This window comes from Lissotriton helveticus, chromosome 7 (assembly GCF_964261635.1).
Source record: "Lissotriton helveticus chromosome 7, aLisHel1.1, whole genome shotgun sequence".
In the NCBI taxonomy this organism is placed as follows: domain Eukaryota; kingdom Metazoa; phylum Chordata; class Amphibia; order Caudata; family Salamandridae; genus Lissotriton; species Lissotriton helveticus.
The window spans coordinates 62,611,480-62,631,696 of NC_136068.1; the positions used below are offsets into that span (position 1 = coordinate 62,611,480).

A 20,217-nucleotide genomic window follows, 5' to 3' on the forward strand; every position below is an offset into this window, starting at 1 on the left:
AGTTGGTGTGAGTATTCAGAATCCAAGGCTTCCCTGAGCCAATGTCTACAGACTCTGTCTTGCGTGTTTGTGGGCACACACTACACGATCCGCAGGGATGGTGACCACGGACCGGAGGGAGATTCCATAATGTGTTGATGTTGTCATGGGACTGTATCTTGGGCCTCGTGTGCATCAAACTGTCTCGTAGACTAGGGTCCTTTCTGAAGGAGAACAATGGTAGAGGAATGTTCTCTGGGGCCACATTTAAGATACTCCAGCAACCGGTTAAAGCGTTGTGAGTCGCGCACATGCGCGCTGATTAGTAAAGCGTTTTTGTTGATGAGCATGCGCACAGTAAGCGGTAATTAGTGCTAACATTTATATTAGTGGTTTCACCACGCTTTTTTGCGCCTGCGCACGCTCCACGTGCCAATCAGCATCGAATTAACACATCACTATTCACCAATTAGAAGCACTATATAAAGCGAGAGGCCCTGCCGTTCAATACCTCCCCTTCGGCTTGGTCTACAGCTGGAGGTATCGACGGACAGGTGGGTAGCTTGCTAGCCTTGTTATTGCTATTGCTATTTCTCCTGATTTTCCAGTTTTTTTACACAAGGGACTGACATTTCAACTTGGGTTACATATTCAGTATTTGGAGAGGCTTTATTTTGTCCCAATATGTTTTGCAAAACAGTGAGAGCCCAGTTGGTTACACATGGTTTCTATATCAGTCCATGTTGACTTTTGGACTTGGGTTTCATTTGAACTTCACATGAATTTTATGAATATATCATGCAATTTCATTGCTGGTCATGCATTTTTAAGCTCTCTAGTCTATTTTCAGAATCGTTTGAACAATTAAGGTTTGAAAGTTCTTGTTTTCATTTGTGTTCCTTATTTTACCCACAAATAGAGCGGGGCCTCATTCACCGAGCAGTTGCCGGGTGAGGTGAGGCATACTCCTACATAAAGCTGGGTGAGTACAACTTCATTGAATTAATCAGGTTATTCAGCATATTTTATGCTTTGCCACTTATTTGGGCATTTCTTTGTCTAAGTCCAAGACAACTAGTAAGCTGTACATTTGCTCAGAAGATTTATGTTCACCAATCAGCAACACGTATTAATTGTATCACTACAGGAAAGAAGATTGCATGCAATCCAACCTGTAACTTCGGTCCACATCAGGTTCTGGTAGGGTGGTTCATAACCACTGGTGCATACATTTTCTAAGTAATGTTCTTGAATTGTTATACATTGTGTAAACCATTGCAGTAGCGTCCCACTCTTTTAGGTCCACATTCACTCTGCACTGCACATTATCAGCACCACTTTTTTGAGAGCACTTTTGGCTGGGCCAACTACTGGCTAGAAATCTAGTGATGCATTGTTATCCAACCTCGGTTTGGCTTCACAGATTCTCTACCATCATCTCCCAGATGAAGATGCTCCGCCAGGGTGGTGGGCTGATGGGATTTGTTTCCGAGCCAGGTGCTACTCAAATCGTGGGTGTGTAATGTTGTTGTCTTCTTAGGCATTCATTTATTAAACTGGGGTTGTGGAGGTTATATGGTCGGTAAAAATTGTCCCCTAGACCCTCTTTTGTAAAATTGTGTTTTTGTATAAAATTATTACAGCATAATTTTTTGCGGCATCAACATGACGAAGGATGCAAGGTACTTTGGCACGACATTACACTTGAACTTGGCCGTACACTTTCGTGGCCTTGACCTGTCTAAGATAGTAAAGAAAGTATGCGCCACATTACTCTTGAACTTGGCCATACACTTGAACTTGGCCATCCTGACCCACCAAGCCCCCACTCAGCTGCGTACATTGTGCCAGCAGGCACCAACGCTCTACAGCGAACAGTTGCACTACTTGAAAACCAGGGCCCGCATGGCACACTGGCTCGCCCACCGGGGTCCTGCACTCAGGCAGCCTTCCCACGGTTCAACTCAGTCCAAACTTTGTGGGTTAGGGCAGGAGAGTCCAGGACCACCAGCAGGTCAGTCCCCCCTTCCGCCTACCCTCTGCACAAGTGGATCCTACCCCCTCCTGAGGCCATCCAGTCGCTGAAACGCCACAGGGTGAGAAGTTCCCTGGCGCACTCACCCTCCCCCCGCTCTAAAGTGTGCTCCCTAATGGCCCCTAGTATTGTCTGTGCAATGAGCTACTGTTCTTCTACCACCTAAGCCCTCCATCCTGATGCCACCACTCCCTTTTCATATCTGAGCAGTCCTGTGATAAATTACCTGCCCACTCTCAGTGGCCATCCAGTTGAGAGGGCCCTAGTTCATACTATCTCCTGTATTCCATGAAGGAATCCATGTCCCCCTGCCAGGAACCCGTGACCAGCAGCATTTCCATCAACTGTATCCCAAAGGGAATTACTACCCCAGGCCCTCAATGAACTTTCCGCCCGTAAGGGTGCCTGGATGCTAGCGCAACCCAATTGGTCTCCCCTGGACTACCGGGGCAGAGGAGGAAGTGTTGGTCCCTCTGCCTTTCCCTTACCGATCGCCTGTATCACTTTTCCCACCAACTTGTCCACGGCCTTAACCGGGACCCCCTTAACTTATACTGTCTGCGTTATCACCACCGACCGCATATGAAACTTCCCTTCAGACCATTGGTCATTGAGTAGCGGAGTAATAACGAACCCTCTTACCGCCTTGTGATAATTTTCCAGGCCCAAGAATGTTTAATATAAATACATCTTGGCAACTATCCTCAGGAATTGGCACATTGTCCAAAAGCCTCTCTCACGTCCACCGAGTTGGGAAGGCCCCATTACACTATATCCCGCTTTGGTATGTCCAGGAAGTCCGGAACCAGGAGCAGGCCTGACCCCTCAGTCGCCGGCCTGGATCTCCAATAGGTATTTTGGCCAACAGGGTGCCTGAAAACCCTTAGCGCAACCCAAAATATCCTCTCCCGAGCCCCTTTGGTATGTCCAGGAAGTCCAGAACCACCAGCAGGCCCGAACCCTCAGTGGCCAGACTGTGACGTCTGGGACCACCAGCAGGTCAGTCCCCTCTGTCGCCAGCTAGATGCGCCACAGATTATGTCGCAAATTAAGGGATTATGACCCAATATATTTCTGCACGTTGTTGGGATGAGCTTTTAACCTGAAGTTGTAACCTCCTTCCTACCTTCACGGGACAATGAAATGCATAGGCATTTGGCAGTGTACCCTGAGGAGTTGATCTAGTCATTGACTAGCTTCCTTAATGACGCACACCAAAACGGGAATGTCCCTGTACCACCAACCGTTGGCTACCTCCCCACCCTAGGTGACTGTAATTATAATATAATTAAGCCTGCAATCTGTAGCCACTTACACTTATTGCACCTCTGAACCTGCAGATGTGTGCATATCTATGCATCCCCAAAACCATAAATTGCTACACAATTCTTTCAGGATTGTTGTTCATATAACTGCAACCAAATAACCCCTCCTGAACTAATATTGAAATGTTACCTGAAAACGGCATGATTTGAACATCACCTTTGGAGTAAGAGTAAGATTATAGCCACGAAACCACAGTGACTCATTTTTTCAGACTCTTCAGAAATGGTCTGCCATCATATCGACTGCAACAAACAGGCAACCTGTAACTCTTTTCCCACAGGTGGCACCTAGAAAACCCATGACAGAATAATTTTAAAAGTAGCACCAGTAAAAGCTTTGCTTTCCAAAAGCGAAAATACCACTCCACTCTCCTTTTTACACTGTAAACCAGGAGCTCTTTGCTGTAGATCCGGCATGAATGAGCAGATTAACGTGATTTTGTTTATATTTTATGGACTTCCGTGCACACCTAACTTGCATATTTTGCTGGCAAGGTCCTATGACACAAACACCACAGCTAAATTGTGAAAGCATGTATCTGTATTCGAATTTGCAGACGTCACATAAACATGTGATTGTGTACCAGCTGCCAGTGTGGTGGTTGAAACCTTTACTGAGGTAGCCCACTTTAGCACTGCTCTTGATGGGCCCAATTCACAGAACTGACTTAAGACAAAACCCTAAATTTACTACTTTTGGCATTCACAGAAGTTAGGATTTTATCTTAAGTTTGTTTTAAGACAAATTTAAGACATACTTAAGACATACTTAAGACAAAATCCTAACTTAAGTCTGTCTTAAGTCTGTTTTAAGTTTGTCTTAAGACAAACTTCAGACAAAATCCTAACTTCTGTGAATACCAAAAGTAGTAAGTTTAGGATTTTGTCTTAAGTTAGTTCTGTGAATCGGGCCCATACTCTCTATGTCTAACGGAACTACCTGCACACTCGTGGATTGTATTGAATTAGCTATGCAGCTTGAATCACCAATGCCAGGACCGAAATCGAACATTGCTCTCCTCTGAGGGTATTGATCCTTACCAGGCCTTTTGTGGTAGCAATTGCCATTTTCACCTTTCAATGTGCCCTCGGCCCAGTCATGTGCATCAGCCCTGCTAAAACGGATTACCGGGCCCCCACACCGCCGCACCCGAGTACTTCACATGTCTTTAACCCCTCCCCTGTTGGTGACGGAACCGCTCAGTCATCAGACACGGCCGCGCTGTGCTGATGACGGACCGGTTCCGTCACGGCCCGCTCGGAGCACCTGCGCAGCAGTGATTCCGCGCCTGCACTGAGCGTTTCATTGAGCGGGCGGGGCCGTGACGGAACCGCTCCCTCATGAGCAACCGCGTCTCGTGACGAAGCAGTTCCGTCACGAGTACGTGAGCGCCGTGCGGCCCCCCCACCTGCTTAGCGCTGCAGCGGAATTGCCGCAGCAGCGAAGGGGTTAAAAGACCATGTACAGTCTAACGAGGCGTTGTTGTGTTTTCACCCCTTCTTCGAGCCCCTGCATGTCCATTCTGGATATTGATGGAAAACGGCAAGGTGGAAGCTGCCAAACAAAACACGACTGTGCCTAGCTTGGCCCAGTGCCAAGAGGACACTGCAGAGTAGCAGTTAATAGCCCACTCCATCTAAACAAAGGCCCGTCTAGCGCGGCGACTCCCTCCCGCGCAACCATCGGCAACAATAACAGAGGCTCCACTATACGAGCGCCTCTAAGCCGAGTCCATGTCTGTCATTTAGGTGGACCCGTAGTGAGCATTGAAGCAATAGCCTCACACATGCTTTTATGTTTGTTCCTTGCCTAACTACTTTAATGGTAGGGGTCAGCATTCAATCATGAGCTGTATAATACTTATGTGACTTCAATTGCAAGATTAACTGAGGATGTAGAAGGGCAGTGTGGTGCTTTAAGGACTCTCTTAGTTCCATTGCTGCTGGGGTGGATGCTCATGCAGTCCATCTTAAATCCAGCACAATGGGGATTCCTGCATTTTTGAAATATCAAATCAGCCTGGTCCAATGCCTGATGACCTTCTAACCTAAGCCCTCCTCCAATGTCACTCCCAATGCCTGCAATCTAGGAGTGACTATTGGTGTCATCTGAGTTTTAACAAACATACCAATTATCTGGTTTCTAGCTGCTACCTCCTACATCAAGTGTTAAGAAAGACCATAGCTTTACTTCCTTCTTTAAAGAAATCTGTTGTTGTTAGTAGGTGTTAAAGTAACCTTGGAGTAAAATAACCCAGATTTTTAAAAGTAATCCATGATGGTAGGACTTGTTGTACATAACTGCTAAGAACTCTAGAAGCATCTTGCATCATCGTAAGGTCTTTGGGTGCCCGAGTAAGACATATTTTTGGGTGTCCTGGAGGGAACAATTTTCATTGCCGTCAAATAGAATGGCTGCACATAGTAAAAGGTGGACTATTCACATTTGCTTTAAATACCCTTAATTGCAGATTCGATTATATAAATGCAAAGTATGACAATTCACAGGAAATATAACTGAAGCAGAAACTCAATTTATCAGCTTCTATTGCTAAATATCTATCTTCATCCAGTCAATAGGTTCAGGATAAAGCTCATACAGAAACTGAACTCTTTTCTTTACACACATTTTGTGAGGTGGAAAAATGTCTGCACTGTATTAATGTTTACATTTACCATAAATGTAGTAGTTAATTTAATGGAAGAACTCTCTTTTGTCTGTACAGCCTATTTCTGGGGTATTCCAACTTTGACTCTACCAAGCAGCTTTCGGACCTTTGGCTGGTAAAGGAGAGAGCCATGTGTTCTGGGAAAAGGTGGTCTCTAGTAGATAGTTGTTATCACAGAAGATCTTGGAGAAGGTCACTGCCCTGAAGACTGTAGTAGAGACCCTGATGCCTTTGGTTCAGTTGGGAGATCCTCGCATATCAGCTCTTCAGAAGACTCGCCATTTGGCAACCCACCTGGATGACCAGGAGGGACAGGCTAGGCGTAATAACATCCACATTGTGTGACTACCTGAGCATGCTGAGGAGGAATCACTGTTGGCTTTCCTTGAGACCTGGCTCCAGGAGGTTGTGGCCACTCTAACTTCTATGCCTTGGAATGCGCACACATGGTGCTGGCCTTGGAGCCTCACCTTAGGGCCACACCAAGTCCTGTGGCCCACCTCTTGCATTTCAGGGACCCGGATCATCTCCTACAGCAGGCCCGTACACACTGCCCATTTGTAGTAGAAAATGCCAAGGTGTCTCTGTACCCTGACTTTACTCTCCAGGTTCAAACTCAGAGGACATCCTTCATGACAGTAAAGGAAAAAGCTGCATAATTCGGGCCTGCTATATTCCTTTCGCTTCCCTGCTCGCCTGTGTGTCCAGTCTGAAGATAAAGTACATTTCTTCACCGAACTGTCTGCGGCGTGTGACTGGTTTAAACTCTACGACAAGGGCACAGTGAAACCTGACATGTCTGGGTCTACTCACTATTCATGCCCCAAGGGCAAACGTTTTTGGCAGGAGGCACGACCCGTCCTTCCAAGACACAGGTAGCACTGAAAGAGTCGAGGGTGATCAAAATTGCTGCCACTATGGGATATGGTTGGGACTGCTTGTTACCCACAGCTCCAGAGTGCCGTTCTTCTACTTCAGAATGTGAGGACTCCACAACTTCTGGTCTTGTCGGCATTGTACCTGGGTTAACCCTGGTACAATGGTCCATAGACGAATTTTTTTGACGTGCTTCACTGGGTGTATCATGAGTATTTTGCTGTGTTCATATATACAATGTTTGTGAGGTGGGTTGATTTACTGGCTGTTCATTTATGTTTGCTTTCTTTACTCCTACCTGTGGCGTTTGGGGGGTCTGGGTGGGGAGGTTTGCGTGAAGCGTTCTATTGCACTGTTGTTTCTCCTGAGTGTTGGTTTTCCACCTCTCACTGGTGGTTCCATCCCCTATCATCTGTTTTTGATCTAGTTTGACTTTTGTCCTTTAGTTGGTTCCTCTGGTCCTTACTTGTGTAGTGTTGTTTGGACAGGACGGTAGTATGTCTTAGTCGTTGGGGGGGGAAACTGTTGTGGTATTGGTTTTTGTTTTGTTATGTATTTCTTTATTTGCCTGTGGTTGTTCATATCAGGTTAAGGTGTAATGTGTTTGTAAAGTGGGGCTTGCCCGGTTTTGCGAGGCTCCAAATGCTGGTGGGAGATTACTGTGTGGTCCTTTTTAGGTTGAGCATCAGCGTGCATGCACTGTCTGCAAGACCTCTTGTACTCCGTATCCCACATGTTATCCCGCCTGCTGCTTAGAATAGGCTGACTCCTGCATCAGTCTTCTTTGCATGCTCCTGATTGGTTGGTGCTTCCGATACATCACTTCCATTGTATCGTACGGAGCGCCAACCAACTATAGTTTTGCTATGCTGGAAGTAGTCATTTGTACTCTTTAGGGACTACTTTTAACTGTGCCACCACAGCGCCTACCATGGCACCCGGTTTTGTGTTTTTACAATAACATTCTTGTGTTACTTGCAGCTTCACGCTGCATCTCGCATGTTGTACTCTCCCCCCCTTCCACCACCGCCATCTCCTGCTTGTTGCCTGCCTCGGCTCAGATTGGTTGCGCTGACAGGGCAGAGATGAATGGTGGCCCACCCCTTGTTGGTCGCTTGTAAAAAAATATTTTGTGTTTGCTGAGTAGACAGACCTCAGTCACAAGCCCATGTTAGCAGGGCTGGTGGTGTGTGGCAGTCATGGGGTGGCCATGGCCCACTGTGAATGGAGGTGGGCACTACGTCGCTGCTCAGGAAGCTGATTGTGCACGTCTTCTCCTTCCTGTCTGCCCCTGACTGGCTTCATGCCCTGACCGCCTGTTCTCAGTGGTGGGACTATCTCCTCCTCCAGCGCTTTGGCCCGAACTTCAGTTCAGCTACCCCCAGCCCTGCTAAAAGGTATTGTGACTGAGGTCAGTCTACAAACACGAAAAATGTAATTCCTAGAGGAACAGTGGGCTGGTTTCAGTATATATTTATTGTTAATAGCACAAACTTCACCCGAAGGTATCGGGTATCAGAGCGCTCTACATGAGAACCAGTTGCGGTACACAAGGACACATATTCTATTTTGCCTACCTCTTTGAGGTCTGTTTGTGTGTCTTGGCTTAACTATGTAGGATGTCAGTTCTGCATGTTGCAGCCTCACAAAGTGCCACCCTAGGCTCTCACTGTGCTTGCTGGTTTTACCCCCTAGGACAGGCTGTCTATTACGAAGTATACGCACATAGGTCAGTAGCACAATGGTGGACAAGTTAAAGTTAGGCAATGAGTTGCTTTAGTTCCTTCTTAACACTTATGGTCGGCACCTATTCTAGTTTTGGTTGCTGACTTACTGGCTTCAATTTTGGGCATGCAATAAATGCGTTGTTTTCTTGCATGCTCGTAATTCTTTTTCTGGTCCCCTCATACAAAACATTTAAATTATGGTCTTTCAGTAAAGCCTGAAACTCCTTTGTTTTTGCCCATGAAATCTGATTTACGTTACTGAATTGCCTGCATTGAAATTAATTCCACATAGTCTATGATGGGCGCTACTATTTCACCCAATCCTCGAAGAGCCTCTCACTCAGTCTGTCTTTTCTTTTGTTAGTCTTGTGTGTGCTGGTTGATATTACACTTGAATGTGCAGTTGCATGTTCGTTAGGTAGCTTCGCTTTGCGGCGGGTTCAGACCTTGGTAGGTGTTGTCCCTTAGTATTCGCAGCCAGAGCATACTTTTCCTTATATTTATATGGATTACATTTGAAATCCTATCCAAAGGCCAGTTGGCTCTCTGGGTCGTTGTATGGGAAGTGTGCAAAGCTCCAAAAGTGAGCAAATCAGCGACAGAAATGCTTGTCTTGTTTACAGTACGATGGTAAGTCACGATTCGTGAGTTACCACCAGAAATTATCGCATAGCGTATGCAACAATTCTATCACTTCTAAACCATGTGCAGTAACAGCCCATGTGTGTGTTCGCCAAGTATAAAGTTGTGCAACTAACCCTAAAACTGACTAAAGTACCACTTAAAAAGCACGACCAAAAAGCAGGTGGTGAACACTTGCATCATTAAAACCAACAGACGGGGGCGTGGCTTGGACGGCAATGTGGACGGTCGTCTGAGTCCGTCGGCTCCGCTTCCCTGAGGGAAAACCAACAAGCCAAACTAGCCAGATCCTGACCAAAAGCACAAAAACCGGCAGGGGAGGCATCAGACAGCAGGAAACAGTCGGAAAGAAGAAGGAAGAACAGCAACGACAGCGAGAATTCAGCCCCTGCACCCGCCTCGGACAACAACAGAAGAGAGTGCAAGATGGCGCCCGGAGGTCGGTTGTAGCCAGCGATAGCCACCGAGAGGGGAAGCAACGAGGAGCGACCGGAAGGACAGCCTGAACACCCCGAACTGCGCTGCCCCCGGCAAGAGAGGTGTGAAGACACACAACAGCGAGGGGTAACTCACTCCATTCTGATACCCAGGGAGTGGAGCGGCGCGGGCGATCGAGACCAGGCAGCGGGTGCAGCGAGGACCACCGCAGACACCGGAGACAGCTTGGAAGATCCAGCGACCCTGCCTAAATGGAGGGGACACCTACCGTGAGGGCAGAGTCTCGGACCGGAAGAAGCCAAGGAGGTGAGCGCCATTCACCGGAAGTCTTCACCGACCTTAAGCGGAAGCTGCAGACCGGGAACGCCCCAAAGCGGAAGTGCGGCCATCACCGGAAGAGGCTACTCGAGTGAGAAGACGACGCGCATCAGTGCCGAGGCAAGTTTCATAGGACCCTCCGAGGCGGGCGCAATAGGCAAGAAGCGTGACCACGGAGCAGCAGAGCCAAACGGTCCGAGGCGAGAACAAGAGACTAGACCGTAGGCATAAGACACGCAGGTCCGGCGGTGAAGCTGAGAACCCGGAAGAGGAGGGGCCAAGAGCCAAGAGACCAGCATACAGGCACGAGCACTGGTAATCGGCGCTAAGTGCATACAGGGGGGGGGCAAAGGGAACACACCACCCTCCGCCCAGTCAGTGAACAGCCCTCTGCACGAGTGGTACCCTGCGGCGCAGAGCGTGGGAGAGAGAGCGCAACGCAACGGCAGGGGGCAAGAGGTGCCCAGCGGGTCAGAAAGGGACAGAACCGCGAGAGAGTGAGAGGAGCAAGCAACTAAGCCCGAGACACACCTTAGGCAATCCAGGCGGTTCGGAGAGGGCAAGCACGCCGGTCCGGTGACACAAAACTGCACCCGAAACCCGCACCCGAAGCAACAAGCACCACTACAAGCGGCACGCAGTTCATAGAACGCTACGCAAAGAAAGATAGCAAACTGCAAGACCGTAGGGGGGCAGGGTGAGCGGCACAAGGAACACAAGGTGCGACCACGCAAGAAAGGGGGCTGGTGCCAAGACCCATCGGAACAGCACCTAAATTCACACGCAAGACGCGGAAGACGATGGAAGTAAGAAGCAGCGGCCAGAAAAAGCACACGCTGGCAGGGCCTAAAGCTAAGACGAGAACAAGACACATCAGAGAGCCAAGCAGATACAGACTGCAAGTTACCCACTCACCTGCGCCAAAGGCAACAAACTTACCAAAGGTGGTCCAAGCAGGGGGCCGGTTGGTCAACATCCTATCAAGAAGAGGCATCGGCACAATGCCAGGCAACGAGGGAAAGATGTTGGGAGAGCAAAAAAAGCCTAAAATGGACAACCAAGGCTCCCCATCAAAGACGCGAGGCGAAACAGTCACTCTGAAGACCATCTTAAAAAGAATAAACGAAGGCAATGAAGTTGGAAGAGAGACGAAACTCAAGGTGGAGAACATGCAACTGGAGATGGCGGCCATAGGAGCGGACCTCCACAAAACAAACACGAGAATGGAAGCTGCAGAAAGCAGAATAAGCTCGGCAGAAGACGGAACAAGTAAGAACACCAAGGCCATAACAGAACTGCAAACAGCCACAAGAGCCATACAAAAACAGTTAGCAGAAAAAGATGACAGGGCAAGAAGAGGCAACGTTAGGATCCTGGGCGTACCAGAAGGAGCAGAGGACAAGGCAGGCTCGTGCGCTGCCATGCTTGAGGAGATGATCCCCAATCTCACTGATCAAAAGGCCTACAGAGTACCATCAGGCAAACCAACCACTGGCAGGGGTCCAAGAGCAATAATATGCCACCCACTAAGACTAAGCCAAACAGAAGCTATTTTCGCTTTTGCCAGGAAAAACCAGAATCTGGCGTGGGCAGGCAACAAGATAGTGCTGACCCAGGACTACTCGAAGCCAACGGTAGAGTTAAGAAAGGGATTCCTGGCCCTCAGAGAAACCCTGCGTAAAAGAGGCGCCACTTTCAGTTTCGTGAGCCCCACCAGGTTCAAGGTGACAGACAAATGGAAAACAATGTTCTTTGAATGCCCAGGTGATCTAAGGCGCTACCTGCAAGGGTCGCCAGTGGAAGAGATGGAAGAAAACAAAAGCCCAGGAGCAGCGAAAAGAAGCGCCTCACCAGACGTGAGCGAACAATCGGAGTAAAGGACGTACAACGAACTCAAGCAAGGAAACACAGAACATCATATCTACCTCTCTACACAACACCAAGATAAAAGGGGGCCCGTGCAAGAGACAGACAAAGCAGCCGAGCAGCAGACCCATGCACAGAGGCGTACCAACAGCCAAAGGAAGGAAACAAACTCTACCTCAGGGATGATGCGGGCAGAGGAACTTTGTCATCGCACACCCACTCAGCAAGTAAGGGAGGGAGGGGGTGGGAAGGGGGGAGGGAGGGAGCGGGGCAGGGGGGAAAAGGGGGGGGCGGGGGGTTTATACATGGGCTTACTTACTATCTTCTTCTTCTCTTCCGCTACCACTTCTTTTTCTTTACACTCACATCTAGTAGGAGCAAACGCAGGCATAGAGACATGGATCCACACACAACCCTGAGAACAAAAGCACATAGAGAAGGGCCACTTGCACAGCGAAAGGCAAAGCAGCATAAATGACACACAGCAGCCAGAGCAGTATAGCGTCTGACATCAAGATAGTGTCCCTAAACGTCAAGGGTCTCAACAGCCCGGTGAAAAGGCGGAAGGTGCTGGAGCACCTTAAGAAACTTAAAAGCGACATATATGTGCTCCAAGAAACGAGACTAGAAGAAGCAGACATTACACGTCTGAGGGCCAACTGGATAGGTGAGGTGGTGGGATCTCCAGCCCAGAACAAGAAGAATGGGGTAGTAACAATAATTAGCAAAAGCTCCAACCTAGCAGTGGTAAGCTATCAAGCAGACACCCAAGGTAGGACACTGGTGACCAGTCTTAGGAGAGCAGGAGAGACCTATCACGTGGCAAACATATACGGCCCCAATAGCGAGGACAAACAATTCTGGGAGGGGGTAGGAGCTCAACTACACACCCTGCCGCTGGACGACCTGCTGATCGTCGCGGGGGACATGAACCAAGTTCTCGACCCAGCGATTGACAAGCACCCTAGTAGACGCCTGTCAACAACCAGCCCCAACGTCCTGAAGAATCTATGCTCCAAACTGAGACTGAGAGACCCATGGTGCCTAAGCAACCCAGATGCCAGGGAATACACATTCTACTCCAACCCGCACAACTCATATAGCCGAATAGACTATATACTAATGTCAGGAACACATACCCACCTCATAGACCACACGGAAATAGGACCCAGATCAATATCAGATCACGCACACATAAGCCTAACCCTGTCAGGCAAACACAACGAAAAGCCAACCCGCAGGTGGCGATTCGATGACGGCCTACTTCAACACACATCGGCGAAAACAGAGATAGAGAAGGCGATTAAAGAATACCTGCTAATAAACGACACACCGGAGACAACCAGGGAAGTACTATGGGACGCCCTAAAGGCCACTATCCGGGGTACAGTCATGACAGTCAAGGGCAGGATGAACAAGGAGAGGAACAAGAGAATAGTTGACCTTGAGAAAGAGATTAAAACACTAGAGAACAGCCACATAGCCAGAATGGAAGATAACAACACACTCACAAATTTGACCAAACGGAAGTATGAGCTTAACAGAATACTGAGTGAGAGAGCAGGGACCTGGATTAATAAATACAAATCGGTTAACCTATGCACTGCAAACAAAGCGGGGAAAAACCTAGCAACCTATCTAAGGGGGAAACAAAAACAACACAAGATAGGGGCAATCAAAGACAAACACAGCAAGTCCCAGACTGCCAACAAGGACATCTTGGAGGTCTTCAGAGACTTCTATGAGGGCCTGTACACAAGAGACTATGCGCTCAAGGGAGACGGGGGCGAGGAGCTGCTAAGAAGCATCACCACACCCACACTAACAGATCGAGAACGAGACATCCTAGAGTTAACCTTAACGGAAGATGAGATAGGGAAAGCTACGGCCAGTCTCAAGGACAACAAAGCACCGGGGCCAGACGGATTCACAGCGGGCTTTTACAAGCAATACCTTCACACTCTCAAACCCACAATGAAACAGGTATTCGAGGAATGTGTCCATAAGGGACGCATGACACCCTCAATGGCTGAGGCAAACATAATCGTCATACCAAAGGAAGGGAAGGACACAACCGAGGCGAAGAACTTTAGGCCGATCTCCCTCATTAATGTAGACTGCAAGATATACGCGAAAATACTGGCCAATAGACTCAATGCATACCTACCCAAGCTCATACACAACTCCCAGGTAGGCTACCTCAAAAATCGCATGTCTCACGATAACACTAGACTACTATGCCATATAATCAACCACTCAGCCCGAAGCAGCAATGCTGCTGTCATGATAGCCTTGGACGCCGAGAAGGCGTTTGACAGAGTCGCATGGCCCTTTTTAGATCACTGCATGGGGAAGTTCGGGCTAGGACCTAACAACAGGAGGATGGTGATGGCTCTATACAATAGCCCCAAAGCGCGGGTGGTAGTAAACGGCGGCACTTCAAACATACTGAACCTGGGCAGGGGTACAAGACAAGGCTGCCCACTGTCACCTGGCCTTTTCTTATTGGCCATAGAACCGCTCCTGGCAATGATCAGAACGAACGAAGGCATAGCGGGGATACCGATAGGGGGGGAAAACTTCAAGCTAGCAGCATATGCAGACGATGTATTAATAATCACAGAAGACCCAGAAAGATCCATTAAGGCACTGACAGACACCATCGACAAATATGCCCAAGTCTCGGGGTACAAACTCAACAAAGATAAATCAGAGTGCAAACCCTTAAACATTCACACAACAAGCACGGTACTAGGAACGTCAGGCCTAGCGTGGCAGCAGAAACTCATTAAGTATCTAGGCATCCTTTTTGAGAGAGACCTAAGAACCACACTAGAACACAATGAGCAAGCAACAATCCAGAAGATTAAGGACAAAGTAGATGGATGGTCCCCCAAATTCACAACATGGTGGGGGAGGGTAGAAGACATAAAGATGATGCTCACACCAATGATCAACTATATGCTAACCATGCTGCCATTGACCAACACAGAAGACTTCCACAAAAGAGTAGACAAGATACTGAACAACTTCTTGTGGAGAGTGAAGAAGCCCAGAATAAGCCTACACAAGCTCAGACTCTCAAAAGATCAGGGCGGTCTAAACATTACAAATTTCAAACGATTCCACGAGGCGTGTATAGCTAGACAGGGGTTGCACTGGCTGGACCCAAGACAGGAATACACCCCAGCGTGGCTAACACTCGAACGAGGGCTACTAAAAGGCATGAACCCCATCACCCTCCTCACCGCCACCCGACACCCAGCAATCAAGGACAACCCCGTCCTGAGGAACACAAAAACAGCTCTCCTGAAGGTAGACAAACTACTGACAACAAGCATCAGGGGAAGTCTATTTGAATCCATCTGGCACAACCCCACCCTAAGATACAGGGATAAGGTTCTAGACATGCACGAATGGTACAACCACGGCATCTCCATCGCCAAAGACCTCCAGAAAGAGGGCGCGGACATAACGTTTGACACCCTAAAGGGGAAACACAACCTACACAGCATAGAACTCTACAACTTCCTGAAAATAAAAGTTGCAATAAGGAAGGCAAACCTCAACAGCCGGACACCATCGCTAATACAACTCGCTGCTAGTCTTAACACACTAGGTCACCAGGTAGCACACTTATACAAGGCCCTCCGCCCCAAAAACACCGAACTCAATGATAAGGTCACAAACTTCTGGGGGGGGGCAGCAGGGAAGGAACTAAGTGAGGACGAGAGAGCAGAGCTATGGAGATCCACAACTAGGAAAAAGATAACGGCAACGCTAAACCAGACCAAATTTTGGCTAGTGCACAAGGCATACTGGACACCGGCCCGCCTGGCCACCCTGGGAATACGAGACAGCGATGTATGCTGGAACTGTAACAAGGAGAGGGGAGACTTAGAACACCTCCTGCTCAAGTGCCCCAAAATCAAGGATTTCTGGGGAAGAATTAGAATACTCATCTATGAGATCACAGGTATAGACATACAAATAGACTTCGCAAGTCTAGCCCTGGGCTTTACATCTCAGGCCATCACAACGACAGAGGATCGTCACCTCATTGACCTTTTGCTGACGGCCGCAGTCAAAATAGTCCTAAGTAATTGGAAGGACACATCGAAAGCTGCGCCCAGGCATGGCTCAACTGGGTCACGTTCCTAAGGGGGGCAGATAACATCACAGCGAAACACTCACCGAAAACGCACAGGCAGTCAAACATGTGGGGGCCCTTAGACCTCTACCTATCGTCACATAAACCCCCGTAGACGCAGAACAAAGACATAACCGAGGGCACACTCTGCAAATCTATGCGCTAACAAAAGGCCTGTCACATCTCTCATCTCCTACTTCTATCCTTTCCTGTCCCTTTAAGGTCCGGGGCGAGGGGTAAGATACGGCCTAACATGGATAGGGGAACGGCATGATACAACGTCAAGCAGGACTTGGGAACCTGAACTATGGAATCCGAACTTTTCAAATATCGATCTATCGAACTACCTCAAGAATACGGACTACCGCCCCCCCCCCCCCAGCACCCCCCCTTCTTTTTCCCTTTTTCCTCCCCTTTCCTTTTTTCTTCCGTCTACTTTCTTCCTCCACTCATGTATATTCCTTGCTCCATATAAATATATATTTTTTATATACAATAAAGAAATACAGAAATCAAAAAAAAAAGAACCAGCACCAGTGAATCATCCTGGATTTGACCACTTCCCACCACCACTATTACTCACATGCTCTTGCCTTCCTCCCATAAGGAGCACTTTGGGTTCCATGCACCTATTCATCAAGCCACTCTTCGGGCAATCAGATACCAACACCACCATTTTAGACCTCCCTTTTCACTGACTTATTGGTGGCTTTCCACCCATCATCTGTCTTCACAGGGCAAGAAATGAGGGGGATACAGAAGGAACCTGGATGTGTTAGCTATTATTGAGCTGGAGCTGGTCATGAAATGAAAATGTTTTGCTATTTTGTTCGTGCTTTGCTCCCGTGTTAAGTTAGCATTTGCAGCACCATTTTAGATTTAGCCACCATTTTGAATCATGTTGTCAGCTATGTATTCCCTGACTCGAGAAGCAGGCTGTGGAAATGTTCCTTTCTCCAAGGTTATGCCTTGCTCTGTTAATGAATACACTATTCTTACTATTGCATTATTTTACTATATATAGAGGCTTTCTCACACTAGTCCAGTAGCAGACACTAACAACATGACCTTGCTCCAGAGATAATGTCTGCCCGGTCTCAGAGTCCAGACCCGTTTTACTGTACTTCTGTGTTTTAGCTGCACCTGCTAGTAGATTTCCATTAGGGGCGGGACATTCTTGGTTCAGAAAACGTACATAATGTATCTCTATGTTTGCTGAAGTCAGTCCCTCTGCAGCAATCTCAGTAGGCTGGTCAGACTGGACTCGGTTCGAGTGTACCTGAATAAAATATACTTGGTTTGTATAAAAAATAAAAAAAACAACAGACACTGCCCACACCACATGCAGTAACATTTTGCCAATAACAAAGTTCAGGATAAGTGAGGCATCACAATTGTACTGGCCCTCCTGTGACACTGTGCATATTCTCACAAGATTCATTATAATGTATGCTAATGCAGATACTGTATACTAATGCAGATAATGTATGCTGAAGCATGCAAGAGTGAGACCTCTGACTTTGGGCCGAGGATCGCAGTCTCCCCTGCAGCTCTGCTGTGCTCTGTGTCGCCTCAGGCAGCCCTACCGTTTTACGGTTTGAGACTACCCTGATCTGGTTTTTCATTTTGGCTCTTTTATTTTATTATATTCTGCATTACTGTTTGTGTGTTGTCTTTCCCCTTTGTCCCATATTGTAGTAGTGCTTTCCGTACCTTTTTTCCCCTCTGTTTCCCACCACCGGATTGACCCGTGACCCCTCCCCCCGACCGCTCGCTCCCGCCTCCCAGCTGCACGTCCCTCCCTACATGATGGCGGCCGCTGAGGGGGAGTGGGAGTGAGACCTCCGACTTCGGTTGTATCAGGGCCGGTGTTCTAGGCTCATGGTGGCCCTGTGCAGGGAGCGTAGGTGGGGGCCCCGGAAGAGGGGGTCCGGACGGGGAGGAGCTCAGGAAGGTGTTTTAATAATACGTTCCAAATTGAAGGGTCGGGCCCGGGGAACATGTACCAAGTCACACAAACAGAACTGTCACACTTTGCCTTTTATATCCTTTGGCTACTTCTAATTTAAACATCTGTCTCACATACAAACATCTTTCACATTAGCATCGCCCTAGATGTTACCTTTGTATTCAGTACTAAGTATTCCAGTTATAGGCAGGGCCACTGGAATTATGCTGCAGGAAAAGGAAAATAATGCGGCATAATAGTACTTCATTATTTCGTTATTGCTATACTTGGTAATAGTGTCTGGAAAATTGGTTGCACCTCATTCGTATCAATTTAACACCCAAAAATAGCAATAAGCAACAAAGGTGACCAGTCAACCTTTTCAAACGACCTTTCACTGCACGGCAACACATGTTGCTGAACTTTTTGTAAATGTTGAACTGCTTGAGCTACAAACAACATTTTTGTTAAAATATGCGGATCATGCGACAGGTGATGAATTATTTGGCAAATGTGGCAAATCTATTATAATGCTAAAATTGCCGCGGCTGCACAATTGCATATTTCCAGTGACCCTGGTTATAGGTTTTCTCCCTCTTTACAATCATAAGCCTCATTCCTGATGGAATATAAAATTCAGCCAACTCCCACCTAGAACTTCCGGCAGTCAGGGCTGACTGCTGTTAAACCCTAACCGAGAGCGGCTTGTGCTCATAGGTAGTTCTGTTCACACCTTGCTGATGGGATCTTGAGGCTTCAGAGTGAATCGCATGCCTGTCATGAAGGCAGGAAGTTGCGGCCTTTGTGGAATAACACATGCATAATGATGATTGAGCGCTTCACTTGGAGCCCCCCCCCCCCGACTCTGGTGTAGTTGTCTCAGATATTGTTCAGTGTGTGTGTTTGTATGAAGGTCGGCCAGTGTGGGACTTGGAGTCAAAAGCAGCCCTGGAAAATGTTGTTTACACCACTAGTGTAGCGAATGATTCCAGCCGGGAATGCGGAGCTATACATGTTGCCGTAAGAAAATTGCGGGGTTTTCCTCAAGGCGGTTTCTGTCCCACATACTTGCCGATCCCCTGTCCATGCGCCACTAAAACCAACCCCTTGGTTCCTACCTTCGTGGGGGTTTTGCATGTTAACTAATAGTATAGCCCTGTGGTTGGTTGCTGTAACCTCAATTAGAGTGTCATATCTATTGCGACGTTTTTTGTGTTGAGGTTGTAACACTGGTCCCTGGCACAGGAATCCAGCAGCCCCTTATTGGACGAATACTTTCTCCAAGCCACCTGCCCCCACAGTGGTAGAGCCTTGAAGCGTGTGTGATAATCAGCAAACCTTATAAAGTCTTGTGTTTATTTCACTCACTTGCAGTTGTCCTAGTGGACTCCCGGGAAGAGTCGAGATAGTGCCGGAGTCGGACAGGTGTGGTGTTCTCCGATGATCGTCCCATCCGTCGGTCCCGGTGGCGTTGGTATAATTAATTGTTCTCTGACGACGCACAGTCACAGTGGCACCACCGCTCACTCACGCACTCTCCCTGGTGGGAGCGTGACCACCGTGACGCGTCAGAGATGCACACTGCGCACAGCGCGCGGGGGCTGACTGCCCCAGGGCCGTCACGTCATTGGTAGTAGGGCTAAGATTGACGGCCCTGGGACCCAAACTGCTGGCTGGCTGGGCAAGAGTGAAAGTAACTAATTAAAACAACAACGCTGCAGTGCCATTGCTTGGTGGTATAACTGGGTCGGGCCGCAGGCTTCGGGAATTCAACCTGGCTGATTTATTAGTGTGTGTGACGGTGCAGATTGCGGACCGGGGTCAGAGCCGGAGGCCGCCAAATCCTGCCAGGGGGCCGCCAGTGCCAGTGATCCTTCCGATCCGATCCTCGTCGTGGCGGCCCCTGGGGTTTTGGCGGCCCTGTGCAGGTGCACACTTTGCACATGCCTAGGGCCGGCCCTGAGGGCCGGCCCTGCTGCGAGCACATGCTGACACTCAAAATGAACCTATTAGTCTTTTTACACAATTTGACCCAAGGAGTGTCCAAATTAACGTTTTAAATATTATTTTTTTTTGTTTAAGAAATTTAAAGCATGCATTTCTGCTATGTATTAGAAGAAAAAAGCTCCAAGCAGGCTTGCTTCGTCACTTCATCAAAAGTGTAGCTGTAGGTGTTGGAAAGTTGTATCATTTGAAAAGTCAATTGAATTAATGAGAATTTGTTCGTTGACACAAGTGGATATG

General features: G+C 48.1%; 1 pseudogene across 1 annotated transcript in view; it reads right to left on the minus strand.

The window, feature by feature from the left end:
- Positions 1–19,502, minus strand: part of LOC144768055 (epidermal differentiation-specific protein pseudogene) — a 151,152-nt pseudogene extending 131,650 nt beyond the window's left edge. The window contains exon 1 of the transcript XR_013598448.1: positions 19,342–19,502. The product of XR_013598448.1 is annotated as an epidermal differentiation-specific protein pseudogene, transcript variant X2 (transcript). The remainder of the gene's footprint in view (positions 1–19,341) is intronic.
- Positions 19,503–20,217: the final 715 nt, after the last annotated feature.